Here is a 16,442-nt window from a genome sequence, read left to right on the forward strand (position 1 = left end):
AAAAAATAAATAAATAAAATAAATAAATAAAAGTTGGTTCAGATGTCAAGACTGATGATGCCATATATACCGCTAGAGAGTATGAAGAGGTTTATTACTCATATTAGGAGGTTTCTAGGGGAAGAGCAGGGTAGGACACCCAAGCTGGTCTAAAAATGGCCTGAGAGAACAAGGAAAGGAGACTGGGTTTTTATTGTGCTTAGGGGGTAGGGCTGGGTCAGGGTTACTGGTTTGAGCCTCCTGCCGACTCCACAGGAGGGAGCACCCAGGCTTTCTGTTCAACTTGCCTAGTTATGGGACACAGGGGAAGAGGGGGGGGTGACACTTAAAAGTTGCCAGCCTTCAAACATCAAGAAACAAGAGTCAGACTCTATTACAATCCTTAAAAATACTTTGTGTATTACATTTTACACTTTTCAGAGAATGTTCATCTTTTTCACGGTAGGTTTGATTTAAACGAAATCAATTTAAATGACTAATCAGGAAGGCTCGAGCAACTTTTCCTAAAAAGATGCATATTTATTTGATATGACCTTGCTACACATTTTTCAAAAACCCTATCAGATGTCACAGAATTCATAAAATCACAGAAGTACACACTATACTGTGAGTCTAATATTTTATGATTAATTTTCCAGTCATATCAGAAAACCAAATGGTTATATGATTATTTGTGCCATAATCAACTAAGGCAGATGCTGGTTTAGTCACAGGATGAGGAAGCATTGCTGACCCAAGAGGTGAGTCAAAAATATGTCTGGGATATTATTTTTATGCTGTACCAGGAAGACAGCGCCATCAAAGCCATAATCAAACATAAAGATTAACAGTTGAATTGTGCTGTATGGTTTAAAAACCGATTTGTATTTTGTTTACTGTCTGTCTCCCCACATTAAAATATAAGCTATATGAGAACAGATTTTACTTCTGCTTACCTCTTCTATCCTCAGAGCCACAGTGTCTGGCACGTAGCAGGCACTCATGAATGAATGAGTAATCAAAGAAATTAAGAAGAACCAGAACTTGAACCCACATCTCTTTTTTATATTAAAACATAAACTCTTAACCAGCACACTACTGAAACAAGAGCTGAACCCTTGATCAGGAAAGAACCTATCCCAACCATTGCACACCATAAAAAGATGCCTAGAGTGACTCTGGGATCATCTGTTTGGCTGCTCTGGGTGATCGAGGGCAAGCGGCCATGACTTGTGACTTCTTGCGCAGAGATCAGCAGCGATCGCTGTACCAGGTTTCAGCCACCGGGTAAAGTCAAATGCTAACATGAATAATCACATCTGCAATAATCGTCTGTAGTCGAGTGTAACGTGGATAACTCTCATCAAAAAATCATTTCAATTGGATAAAATAGTCACATTTTTAAATTCTTAATGACTAAGACATAGAAAGACGAATACTGTATGATCTCACTTATATGTGGAATCTAAAAAAAAAGAAGCCAAAGTCATAGAAACGAAGAGGAGATTGGGGGAACGGGGGAAATGGGAAGATTGCTGGCCAAAGGGTACAATGTTTTACTTATAAGATGAGTAAGTTCTGGGGATCTAATGCACAGCGTGGTGATTAGAGTTACTAATACTGTGTTGTATACTTGAAATTCGCTGAGAAACTCTATCTTAAATGTTCTTCACACACACACACACACATAAAATGATAACTATGTGAGGTGGTGGATATATCAACCAACCTTTCGGGGTGATCATTTCACAATATAGACATATACCAAATCATCATATTGTACACCTTAAACTTACACAATGTTACGTGTCAATTATAAAGTAATAAAACGGGGGAAATATTTTTAATTAATTGATTAAATTCTTCATGAAAAATACGTCTAGTAAAATCCAACTTTTAAAAGAGGAGCCTATAGATATCTGCATAGAAGATACCTAAAGGATACAGCAAAGTTTTGTTCAGTGGCTACTATTAGGGAGTGCAGATTTGGAAGGAGATGCAGAAGACAGGAATAAGCAGAGAGCAGGCTGAAGACCTCTGCTCTTTGCTTTACATGATTCTAAATTGTGTTGTTTTACATAAACGTGGGAGTGTTTATAATTTTTAAATTTGTTATAATTACAATATAACATGATGTTTTACCTTATATATAACAAGTACTCAATAGCTATTATTGGATGATGTCGAAAATGTGCTTCCTATGGCCACCCATGCTGGATTTGCCTTAACAGCTATCCTATTATTTATCCACATATTCATATTTATTTAAATATACATTTATATTTTCTATAAAATAAATATATATAAACATTTACTCTCATTTTAGAATTCTGTATCTCATACTAATAACTCTTAGCATGATTTCTAAAACTGGCACAAACTTTTCTGAAAAAACAGAAAATAACAAGTATTGGCAAGGATGTGGAGAATTTGGAACCCTGGTGCACTGTTGGTGGGAATGTAAAATGATGCAGTCACTATGGAAAACAGTATGGAAGTTCCTCAAGAAATTAAAAATAGAATTACCATGTGATCCAGTAATCCCACTTCTGGGAATATACCCAAAGGAAGTGAAAACAGAGTCTCAAAGAGATACTTGTACACCCATGTTCATAGCAATACTATTTACAATAGCCAAGAGGTGGAAGTAACCCCAGTGTCCATCAAGAAATGAATAGATGAACAAACTTTGGTGTAGACATACAATGGAATATTATTCAGCCTCAGATCAAAGGAAATCCTATTATATGCCACAACATGGATGAACTTCAAGAACACTATGTTAAGTGAAATAAGCCAGTCACAAAAAGGCAAATACTGTATGATTCTACTAATATAAAATATCTAAAGTAATCAAACTCATAGAAACAGAAAGTAGAATGGTGGTTTCCAGAGCTGGCATGACAGATGAATGGGGAGTTGTTGTTTAACAGATACATAGTTTCAGTTTTGCAAGATGAGAAAGTCCTGAAGACGTTTCACAGCAAAGTAAATATACTTAACACTACTGAGCTGTACACGTAAAATCATTAAAATGGTAAATGTTAGACTATGTCGTTTTTACAGTTAAAAAACAAACAAAACTTGAAAACTGTCACAAACTGTACTTTGTACCCATAACAATCCTTTCAACTGATTATTAAGCCCATTTTACAGGCAACAAAAGTGAGGCTCAAAGAAGACATGGAAAGATTCCAACTAGGATGGAATCTAGGCAGCCCAAGTTGCTGCCTAGGCCTTATTGACTGGGCTCTATCAAAACAGCTCTGGAAAAAAGTAGAAATGGTGCCAGTCAACTAGGATTTCCAGTTATTAACCGGTGAACTGTACATTGGTTCCACTCTCATCAAATTGAATAGCATTCCTAAATGAGAATTAAAAAACACCCTCCTTACTAGTCCTCAACCTGTCTCTGTTTGGTACTTTTGACATCCGTGTACAACTGCAACCAACCGGACATCTAAAGCAATGGGCGGCATTGTGTGCTGGTTATTGGAAACTAGTCACATATTTTATTATCTAAAGTCTATGCTTTTAGCTACCTTGAAGAAAGTTGTTTTGTTTAGAAAATTGCAGAAGATATTGCAATGAGATCAAAAACTACAGAAAAGGTTTGAAACATTTTTCTCCACAAGCCAATGGCAGTAAACCAGTCTATCAATCTCGTTTCGTAAATAACTTCGTTAAGACAACGTCTGTGTCTCTGGGGCTTCACTGAGACACAGTTGAGCAAATTCTTACAGGGTATCAGTGTAAAAGAAAGCCAACTTTTGGGCGTCTTCAGAGCACCAACTTTTTGCCCCCCTTGGTCCCTCAGCTCTTGGTCACGGGATGCCCACAGTCCTTGAAGACGTTCTGTCAGCACATTTACCTTAATTGTTACAATAACGACCTGTAATTATCTATTTCCTCCACTACACTGAGATCTGTGAAGGTGGGACAGCCTTCATCTTCGCATCCCTGGGACTCAGTACCCAGCCCAGGGCCTGAAGCACAGCAGTGTCCATAAATATTTGCTGACGACTGAATAAATGAAAAAATGCAAACCGGAGTTCGAAACCCGGAGCCAACCCTGATTCACATGGGAAGAATAGGAAGTCCTAGTTCCATGCTAAGCCACTCAGCAGAAATCGGAGCTCACCTATGGTAGAATCTGATCTTGTGCTGCAGTTGAAGTGGCTGAGCTTTATGTGGTCCTAACACCTTTAGCCTGGAAACTCACTACAGTCGTCGCTCTGTATCCACAGGAGAGTGGTTGCATGACCACCGAGGATACCCAAAATTTTCAGATGCCCAAGTCCTTCCTTGGAAAACCCACAGACACAGAGAGCCGACTGTACTCAAAATTCTTTCTAGTTTTAGGGCTCATCTTGCTCTTACCTTCCTTCAGCCCTCCCCCCATTTACTCATTCATTCAACATTCATTCATCAGATATTTATCAACTGGTTACGAAGTCTCAGGCACCATTCTAGGAATGGTGCACTGGAAACACATCATGGACGGAGGTGGGGAAAAAAAAAACAGACATGGATCCTTGCCCTCATGGAGCTTTTGGAAAGAAGATAAAGTATGTTGAGAATTCCCATGGTGGTGAGATTGCAGTTTTACGTCCGGTGGTGAGGGGAGGCCTCAATGAGGAGATGGAATTTCAATGAGTTAAGCAGAAGGTGGGGAAATGGAATTCCAAGTAGCAACGGAATCCCAATTTGCCTTCCAGGACCTGCCAACCTTCTAAGGCTGGAGAGAGCCCGGTGCGGAGTCAAGCAGGGGAACAGCAAGCAGGAAGGAGCTTATGGAGTCAAGAAGGAAACAGCAGTGGGAGAGAGGCCAGAGGAGAGGAGGAAGCTATGGCAGCAACACATGGCCAGCCCTCCAGCCTAGCTCACCCTTCGTTCTTCTCTGCAGGGTATCGCGATTGGAAGAACCGGGGCTTTAGAATCCGAAAGACCCGCGTGGGAATTCCTTCTTCACCTCTCACCAGCTCTAGAAGTTTGGGAAGTGGTTCCCTCTGACCTGTAAAATAAGCACTTCCTGCCAGTCGTCTCAACTAATCCTTTGAAATGCTCCTTGAGGGTTAGAGGTTTAGAGAGGATTAAATAATTTGTTCGGAACTGTCAGCCTGGGAAATGACAGAATCAGGATGCGAACTCTGGCACTCAGATCCAGACAGAGCCTGTTTCGTTCCTGGCCACCCGTGTGCTGTGCTCTATGTGTGTCAGATACATACGTTTCAATAAATGGAATTCCTTTCTCTCTCACCATCTTGACAGAATTCCCTGGGGTTTTCTGCCTTCTTGGAAGATCTCGGGGTGCTGTATGCTCCTAGGATCCTCATTTCCCATGAGGACCCTCTTGTTTCCCAAAACAAGCTCCACTCGCATTGCTAAATGCCTATCCACTATCACAGCCTCGTGGCCTGGGGCAAGCATGTATAGTCTAATACTTTTAACGTTTTAGCTACAGATGTGGACAAAAACGGCAACTAGCTCCACTGGGGCCAATTTAGCCTCTTTATGGACTTACAGTTTTCCTAGAATTTATATGCTGGAAGTAAAAGTCTGCTAATCATTACAATGTAGAACATGTTCCCTATTTAGAAAGATTAGTATAAACGGGGCTGCAGCCTTGCATAACACCAAGAGGTACAGTTCATGTGTGTTACCGTATCCGGAGCTTACAACTGGGTGACCCTAGGTGCTCAGAAGGGCAGGCTGTGTGTTGTCCATCCCCCAGCTGTTGTGAGTGTCACTGCTGTGTGCTAGCTGTCACCTTCTCTGGAGAATTGGCCTCAGCCAGGCCCAGGAGGCCAATGGGAGGACAATATAGTTAATGTGTAGAAGCATTTGGTAAATGTTAGCAGTTATCTCTGTTCCTGGTGGCAGCAGTGTTTCATGACTGGCTGACCTGGGACGGTAACCCAGGACTCCTGACCCTAACTCTTCCACTGGATGACATTCTCTACCTAATCCAGCTCCATCTCAAACCTATGATTTTGATCCACCCACTCTCTAAATCAAAATTCAGATCTATCTTCCCATGTTGGCATTCTTTCCAGGTTGAACAAAAGTTATGAGTCATGGAGAAAGGGGCCAAGAAGAGGCTCAGATTTCCAACTCTAAACCTCAGAAAAACAGCAGCAAAATGTTTTCTTTGGAGAACCTACATCCCTGGCCTGAAAAAGAAAAAATTTTCAATTTCCAGCACTCAAAGCATAACCTATTAAAATAGCTAGACTGGGCTGAGTATATTGCAGTTGTGATAAATTTCACAATGATTTACCATAATTTTAAACTATTCAGTTTAAAGTTTGTCAGTAACTCTTAAGACAAAGCAGCACTGCTCTGATATGCACCTATTTGTATATCAATATGTCATTGTTTCCTTAAAAGAAGGCTTGCAAAAGCATTTAATTCAGAACTCCTTGAACTGATTTAATTCAGCTATTTGGATGCTTCAATTTTCAGCAAATTGGCCACTTTCTATAAAAGTCACCTTACAGTATTAAAAGATATTAAACGATGATAATGTTTATTAAGGCATAACAGTATCTCAGGCAAATTGTCTTGGAAGTTAATATGGGAAGTATATTTTCTTCCTCTAAAGAAAACAGTCAATGCTTGGAATTTTCAGCCACAGAACCAGAAGAATATTAGAGCCCCATCTGGTGGATTTGATGCTTATGCAGGAGACAAAATGAAATTTTTCACCAAGCCCTTTCCTGAGTGCTGTGCTATTATTGCTTTCAGAATATGGCAGTTAATCTCTGTCTCTTCATTTTCCATGTGGTATATATTTCCTTTTGCCTGAATGGCTGGACTTATTTCTCCCTCCTGCATTTGGCCCACTCCCTTTCTATTGCCCCAGAGAAATAGCCTTCAACTAGAGAGTGATTAACACAGTTCTCTCTATATTAAACATTATATACACAATAACATTTCAAAAGGGTATATTGTAAAAAGTAGACAGATTATATAATTTACTCACATAATTATATCACAACATAAATTAAATATTATAGTATATGTAATATGTGTATATTATAAATAAATTTCATAATGTTAATATATATATTAAACTTCATTAATCAGAAATAATGAAAAGAGCAAAAGGCACCCTGCTTCTAGTCATCCTGTCTTCTTCAGCTTCCAATTCTGCTTCAGTCAAGTTATTATCTTTTTATTTTCTACTCTCCGTCTCTGAAAGTATGTTAAATTAAGGATTTTACCTTGGTGCAATATTGTCACTTCTTTTTAGTGAAAAGCAAGACAGATGGACAAAGAAATATTGTCTGTATTATCTACTGTCTACTACAATCATCCCTTGGTATCCATGGGGTATTGGTTCCAGGATCTCCCTCACCTCACCCCACGAATACCAAAATCTGCAGATGCTCAAATCCCTTACAGGCAGACCTCGTTTTATTTCACTTTGCTTTATTGCACTTCTCAGATATTGCCTTTTTTTACAAATTGAAGGTTTGTGGCAACCCTTCATCAAGCAAGTCTATTGGTGTTGTTTTTCCAACAGCGTTATTTTTAAATTAAGGTATATACATTGGTTTTTGAGACCTAAATGCCATTGAACATTTAATAGACTACAGAAGAGTATAACAATCACTTTTATAAGCGCTAGGAAACAAAAAAATTCATGTGACTCGCTTTATTGCTATATTCATTTTACTTCGGTTGTCTGTCTGGACCCAAACCCATAATATCTCCAAGGTGTGCCTGTATAAAATGGCATAGTATTTGCATATAACCTACACACATCCTCCCATATACTTTAAATCATTATAATACCTAATACAATGTAAATGCTATGTAAATAATTGTAAATACAATGTAAATGTTATGAAAATATTTGCCGCACCCAGCAAATTCAAGTTTTGCTTTTTGAAACTCTCTTGAATTTTTTTTAATAGTTTTGATCCATAGTTGGTTGAATCCAAGGATGCATAACCAGCAGATACAGAGGGCCAACTGTATTTTCCTAGCAAGATTTTATATGATGGAAGTTCTGCCAGTTTCTAATTTATTGCCCCTCAGCTCCAAATGCACCTTTCTTTGCTTTGCTTTGTCATTGCCTTACGACACACCTTCCCTATTGTTATTTGGCTTTATTATCGAATGCATGTAGTTCTTTACTTTTCCTGACAATATACCTTTTCTGCTCAGTAATGTACAGTCTACCAGACATGGCATTTTGTGTTAAACTTCTTTATATTCCCAGCACCTGGCAAAATATCTCATACATATCACATATAGACATGCCTAGAATGAATGGCAATGTCAATGTCACAACTAGAGCAAAGTGTACTAAGACAGTAACTACTTACTGTATACCCCCATATTTAAAGAAGTTTAATGCAGGTAGGTTTGTCCTAGAAGGTATATAAATATAGTACAAAGCTTCAGTAATTAAAACAGCATGGTGTTGGCTTAATTAAATCAATCAAATGGATGTAAGGGCTCAGAAACCACAAAAGTACAAATGGGAATTTGTTATATGAAAAAGGTGGCATGTTAGATAGACTGGGAAATTAAGTACTCTTCAAAATATAATGATGAGGAAATTGATCATGTATTTAGAAGTTAAATTCCCACTTCTTCATTCTGTGCCCCCAAAGTGATTCCACATGGGGTAAGATTTAAATGTTTCTTAATTTTTATTTTCTGGTAATGGTGAATTTGGTTTTTCAAACTCTCCCACGGGAAGCAATTAAATATGCTGGGTAAAATATTTTAAGATATTCTCTTAACTGCATCAAGGAACAGCAGATAGAAAGGAACTACTAAGTTAAAGGCAAATGAAAATTGCATGCCCAGAGACTAACTAATATGGAGGCCACTTTTGCTCTAAAAGTATTTGCCAATCTAGGCAAAGTTGAATTTTTGTTTGAGTAGACTCAGGGGGATTGTGGAATTTTTTATATTTGAAGTAATAAAGACTGGGGCATTTTCAAACTGACTATGACACTAACCCACCAACCTATGGAACCCCAAGTTGAACAAATAAATTTTAAAAAAAAGATATATCATTGTGAAACTGCAGAAAACCAAGCAAATAGAAAAACCTTAAAAACAGCTAGAAAAAAAAAAAACAGAGGCAGATTTCCTGCCATCACGAAAAAACGTCATGAGTCTGACAGCAGACTTCTCTCTAGAAACAATGGAAACAAAATAATGACTTTCTCTTAAGTTACTCTATAGATTTCTGCCTCCAGTCTGTATTTTCTGTTCTAGTATGCATCTATCTCCCTTAAAGGGAAAGGGAAAGATTCAGAATGTTCAGTGTTCCTTGCTATAAAGCTATCTCAGAGCACCCTTTCATTAGAGTTTAAAATAATTGAGAACAAAGCTCTCTGGGCAGCTGCAATGTCACAAATACACTGCACTGATTTAAGGTGAATCTACTTCATAGCAAAGTATATTTGCCATTTTCCTCAGCAATGTGAACCTTGTTTATGAGAATGGCACCTTTTATGATGCCACTATGTATTAGGCATTACATTATGTTCTTGATATAGAGTATTTAACTCAATGCTTGCAAGAGCTCTGTGAAGAAAGTGTTTTTATCTCCCTTGTCAGAGGAAGAAACTGAGGCTGAGAGAGATTTAACACATTTTATATGATTGCACAGCAAATGAGGGCAGAGTCAGAAATCTAACAGGTTCTCTGTCCCCAAGTCCTGTGCATTTTCCACTCTCCTCCTATCTCCCCAAAGAACCCACAATTCAAAGACATAATGACATAGATTATATGTTATTACCAAATGCTGGTCTACTTCTATCTAAATTCTAACAATTCTGCATACCGTATGAAACATACACAACCAAAAGCATCATGATATACGTGAATTGAAAAAAATTATTCTCAATCCCAGATATCTGTACCTAGGGAATAACGAACGTTTTCCCCTATTCAAATGTCAGATTTAAACAGAACAGAATGTTTATTAATTCCCACAATGGGCCACTTGCTGGGGATTATTTCTGCATGTAGGTTTCCCAATAAAACAATATATCTGTCTAAATACTGTGTAATACATTTTTTAATTTAATAACAAGGCTGTTTCTTCGAGCAGAAAATAATTATTGGTAAACACTAAAGACTGCTGTTTGTTTTATGTGACAAAACAGCATTTTACTGCCAAATGAGAGAACTTTTTACAATACACTAGACTTCTCAATTTATATAACTCAATTTCAGATTTTTCTTTTACAGATAAGAAGAACTTAGAAGAAACTACCTTTATTTTTTCCAATGGCTTCATAATCTATTGCTATTTAATGAAACACTTGGAAGGGTATGGAAAGAAGGCTAGATTCTGTGATTTTAACATGAGTAATGATCTCTTGGGTCTGCACTATCCAGTGTAGTAGCCACTAGCCTCATGTGGCTATTGAGCACACAAAATGTTGCTAGTCTGAATTGGGATGCACTCTAAGTATAAAATATGCATTGGATTTCAAAGACTTAGTATGAAAAAGAAATGTAAAATATCTCAATAATTGTTTTCTATTGATTACAAGTAGAAATGATGATATTTTGATATATTGGGCTAACCACAATATATTATTAAAAATAATTTTACCTGTTTCTTTTTATTTCTTCTAATGGGGCTACCAGAAAATTTTGACTTACTTATGTAGATTGATTTTGTGGCTCACACTATATTTTTAGTGCAGTGTGCCATCTTACTGAAAGGCTTCAGCCCCCTGACTGGTACCTGCTTCCATCTAAGACATCCCCCTAGTCTATTCACAACAGAGCAGTTAAAGTAAACCCTATAAAACATAAGTCAGATCGTGTCACTCGTCTCTCAAAGCAGTTTCCATGTGAGTCAGAGTAAGAGCCAAAGTCTTTACAACAATCCCCTAGGTACTGTGCTTGACCCCTGTCCTCTCTCTGATCTCATTTCCCCCACCTCTGCCCCTCACTAACTTGGCCCTAACCATGTCGCTGTTTTTTACATACCCCTCAGTGCTCTCACCTCAGGGCCTTTGCACTAGCTGTTCCCTCTGTCTGCAACACTCTTATCCCAGTTATCCTCATGGTGGACTCCTTCAGCTTCTTCAAGCCTGCTCAGAACTCACCTTCCCAATGAGACTTAACTATCCTCTCATTTAAAGCTGCAACTTCCAAAAAATTGGCACACCTCCTTCCTCTGCCTTACCTTTTTCTTTTTTCATAGTTTTTAATCATCTTTAAAACCTACCAAATAATTTACTTATTATATTATTATCTAGTTTTTATTGTCTTTCAATAATTGTTGAATGGATGGGGGGAGAGCCATTATTGCATTGTACAAATTCTTAGCACTTCCAGGAGATCCTTAGCAGTAAAGGCAGGAGAATTGTTACACACAGAAGAAGGGGAGTGAGGGGGAAAGAAGAGTGGGAAACAAATCAGCAGACAGACCTTCACTAACATTGCTCTTCTATAGACGGTATCTTCAAGACAAGAACTATGTCTTATTCATATAGGTATCTCTTGCACCTAGAATAAAACCTATGGTAAATTGAATTATTGGTCTCAATTCTTCACTCTCCCATAGTAAAATTATGCATTCCTAATCTTGTCATGGGGGAAGCAGGTGGAGTATACTTCCCTATCCATTGACTTCGGACTCAGTCATGTAACTTGCTTTGGCCAGTGAGACATTAGCAGACATGACATAAGCAGAGGTTAAGGTGTGTGTGCACAGATTGCCTTGACCCTCTTGTGCTTCCAAACTCTCTTGTGAGAACATACTCCAGGTAGCCACTGATCCTCCACTCTGAGCTCCAGAATGAGACTCACAGAGCTGGCCTGAACTTGACCCAGAAGCCAAAACCTAGGAGCAGGGAATAAATGATTATTACATGCCACTGAAATTTTGTGGTTGTTTGTTATACAGCAAAAGCTGACTAATAACATCACCTGTCATACAGTTCTACTGAAAATAAAATATTTACGGAAAGTTTTCAAATATCAAATGGGGAGAAGTTATATCAACTGTCTGCCTTTCGTATCTGATGTCTGACCTCCTATATCAATGTTTAGTATTTGCTGCTCCTAACTCCTGACTGCACATCTGGTTTCTACTCTTTGATTTGTGTCTAACGGAACAAACTTACCTGCTTGGCCCCTGACTGCTACTGACATATATCTAGCTCACCACCATGTACCCAAAGCTTGACCTTGACTAACCCAGGCCTGGCTTCCTGCCACATCTGAACTCTGCCGCAGCCCATTGCTTGACCCTAAGCAACAGCAGGCCTGTTCAGAGAGGTAAAGAGAAGGTAAATTTGAGTAAGAAGGAATAGGATACTGGGCAGCAGGGTTAAAAGTGGAAAGAAATAGTTTAGAGTTTATAGAAAAAGCAAACTCCAATAATAATCCTAAAAACCCAGCCAGACATATACAACCATTTCTCCAAGAAATTCAGCTCTAAATGAGTCTGACATTTTCACCCAGCAGGAGGTAGAATTTATTCCACATTTTTTCTCTCAGTGTTCTCTTCTCATAAGCCTCCCAAGAGGCCTGTGTCTGCCACCTTGAGAAATCACCACACCTGCTCCAAAGCTCATCAGATACAAGAGATCACCCGACAAAATGGAAAACTTATACTCCAGGAAAGATGACCTTCCCCATGCCACTGCTGTGGGTCTCTTTACAAAAAATCCACTGTCATCTTCAATGTCACTGCCATGTGAATGCTGAGGCATGGCTTTTGCACCAACTAAAATCTCCCTAGTGTGAAGTTTTCATAACTGCTTCTTTTGAATTCATTTTGTAAATGCTGATCACTTGGCTCCAAAAGGACAAAGCTTTTAAAGATAGTTCTCAAGCCATCAGAGCTTCTTCCCCTTTTCTGATGATCATCCTTCTGGATCACACTTATCAGTGGAGTCAATTTCCTTCATTGGTTTACTGAATCAATCTATAGTAAAGTACAGGGTCAATCTTCTCAATAATGGCAAAATAAATCCAAATTACTGGATGCTTTTTATCTTGACTTCCCTTCTTTCTTTCTCTTTTTATATTAATTTGTGGGCATTTTCTTCATGTGTTTGTTGAAACAGGAAGAGAGATCATTTTTTTAAACTTTGTGTTAAAGTATAGCATACATCTAGAAAAATGCACTAATCAAAACAAATAACTTGAAGCCTTTTCGCAAAGTAAATACACTAATGTATCCAGGGCTTAGATCAAGACACAAAACTTTTCCAGCCCCCTAGAAGCAGCTACCACCCATGCTCTCCCACATACCCAAAGGTAAACCACTATCTTGACTTCTAACACCATAAATTAGTTTTACCTGGTTTTGAACTTCACATAAATTGGAGTCATATAGCATTAAGCTTTTGAATCTGTCTTCCCCCATTCAAGATTATATCATCCTTATTCATTTGCATTATGTAGTCATAGTTCAATCATTCTCATTGCCACATAGGATTCCATTGAAAGATAGTACATTTGATTTATCCATTCTACTGTTGATGGACACTGGCATTGCTGTCCATTTTGGGCAGTGATCTGAGAACGCCCTTCTATATATCATTTGATGAACATATATATGTATATTTCTGTTGGGATTATATCTAGTAATGATCTCTTTTTTTTGATATTTATTTATTTGGCTGCATTGGGTCTTAGTTGTGGCATGCGGGATCTTTTGTTGCGACGCATGGGCTTCTTTTTGTTGTGGTGCATGGGCTCCAGAGTGCGCAGGCTAAGTTGCCCGCGACATGTGGGATCTTAGTTCCCTGACCAGGGATCGAACCCACATCCCCTGCATTGAAAGGCGGATTCTTAACCACTGGACCACCAGGGAAGTCCCTAGTAATGATTATTTTAATTTAGAAATTCTACCTATAAAATAATTCTGAATATTCTTGAAGAGACTGGTACTTTTAAATTCTGAGTTCCAGATCCAAACTCTCAGGAAGAGTCCTTTACCATATTCCCTTATCTCAAAAGGAAACAGATCTTTGTGGAAGAAAGGGTCCTCAGCATTGAAATGTATCGAAGTATTAATAGCATGACAAATGCAGTTGAAAAGAATATTAACACTTTAGTAATTTATACCTCAGGTTCAGCATTTTGAGTTTTATTTTGGGGAATGTTCAAAATTTTAATTTTCTTAATATATTTTAATCTCTGTAGAAAATGAATTCTGGCAGCCAGAACCCAAACCCAAGCAATTTTTGCTTCTGTTCAGTCCAACTTCACTCTCCAGAGGGCTAGGTGATTGAAGGTTGTACTAAAGGAGCATAAAAATAAGTTTCTGCCAGTTGTCAGTGATCCATCTGCAGCTTTTTCTCCCCAGGCCACACCAGCTAAAAGCAAGGACAGTCAAGGGACATGGGTAAAAATAATAATGGATACAAAAAGAGTCTTCATTGGAAATACAAGATGGTGCAGCCACTCTGGAAGATAGTTTCATGGTTTCTTACATAGCTAAACAGAATCTTACCATATGCTCCAGCAATTGTGCTCCTTGGTATTAACCTGAGTGAGTTGAAAATGTCCACGCCAACACCTGCACACAAACATTTATAGCAGCCTTATTCATAAGTGTCAAAAGTTGGAAGCAACCAAGATGTCCCTCAATAAGTAAATGGATATACAAACTGTGAGACATCTACACAATAGAATATTATTCAGAAATAACAAATGAAAAGAAATGAGCTATCGACCACAATGAGATACAGCCTCACATCCATTAGGATGGCTACTATTAAATAAATAAATGAATAAATAAATAAATAAATAAATAAATAAATAAATAAAGCATTTGTAAGAGTGTGGAGAAATCAGAACCCTTGTGTACTGTTGGTGGGAGTATAAAGTGAGGCAGCCACTAAAGCAGTAGGATAATTCCTCAAAAAAATAAATAGAATTAAAGATTTTTTAGATTTAAAAATAAAATTAAAAAAATAAAAGGAATTACCTTTTCCCCACACTATAGATAGATAGATAGATAGATAGTTAGATAGATAGTTAGAATTACTATATGACCTAGCATGAGGGTCTCGAAGAGATATTTACATACTCATGTTCATAGAAACATTATTCACAATAGCCAGAAGATGAAAGTGTTCATTCAGAGGAATGGATAAACAAAATGTGGTATATCCATACAATATCATTCAGCCTTAAAAAGGGAAGAAAATATGACACATTCTACAATATGGATGAACACTGGAGAGGTTATGCTAAGTGAAATAAGCCAGACAAAAGGACAAGTACTAGGGAGGGAGGGAGATGCAAGAGGGAGGAGATATGGGGATATATGTATATGTATAGCTGATTCACTTTGTTATACAGCAGAAACTAACACACCATTGTAAAGCAATTATACTCCAATAAAGATGTTAAAAAAAAAAAGCTTGCCCCATCCAGAGACCAAGCAAAAAAAAAAAACAGGACAAATACTGTATGATTCCACCTACATGCAGTACCTAGCGTGGTCAAATGCATGGAGACAGAAAGTAGAATAGTGGTTGCCAGGGGCTGAAGGGAGGGGGAGAATAGGAAGCTGTAGTTCAGTGGGTACAGAGTTTCAGTTTTGCAGGACAAAAGAAATTTGGAGAGGGATGATGGTGATGGTTGCACAACAATGTCAAAGTACTTAATACCACTAAACTGTACACTTCAAAATGGTTAAGATGGAAACTTTTCTGTTATAGATATGTTACCACAACTGAAAATAATTGAAAGGAAGAAAGAGAACGAAGAAAGCAAGAAAGAAGAAAGGAAGCTATCAAAAGAGTGAAATGAGCTGTCGAAGAAACGACACAGGGGGACCTTAAATGCATATTGCTAAGTGAAAAAAGTCATTCTGAAAAGGCTGTATACTCTAATAAGTGTAACTACATGACATTCTGAAAAAGACAAAACCATACAGATAGTAAAAAGATCAGTAGTTACCAGGCGTTCAGTAGAGAAGGAGGGAAGGAGGTATAGTTGGAGCAGGGGAGATTTTAAGGTCAGTAAAACTATTATTCTGTGTGCTCCTATAATGGTGGATACAAGTCATTATACAATTGTGAAAACTCAAAGAGCTGTACAACATAAAAAGTGAACCCTAATGTAAACCATGGACTTGAGTTAATAATATATAAATATACGTTTGTTGATTTTAACAAATGAACCATTCTGTCTCAGTCAGTTTGGCTGTTATAAGAAAGTATCACAGACTGCGTGGATCCTAAACAACAGAAATTTATTGCTCACAGTACTGGAGGCTGAGGTCCAAGATCAAGGAGCCAGCATGGTCGGGAGAGGACCATCTTCTGGGTTGCAGACTTATTGTCTCTTCCATGGTGAAAGCTGCAAGGAACCTCTCTGGGTCCCCATTTATATAAGGGCACTAATTCCATTCGGCGCCTCATGAGCTAATCAGCTCCTAAAATCATCACTTTGGGCATTAGATTTTCAACATATGAAGTTTGGGGGGACACAAACATCCAGAC

This window comes from Physeter macrocephalus, chromosome 13 (genome assembly GCF_002837175.3).
Source record: "Physeter macrocephalus isolate SW-GA chromosome 13, ASM283717v5, whole genome shotgun sequence".
Lineage (NCBI taxonomy): Eukaryota > Metazoa > Chordata > Mammalia > Artiodactyla > Physeteridae > Physeter > Physeter macrocephalus.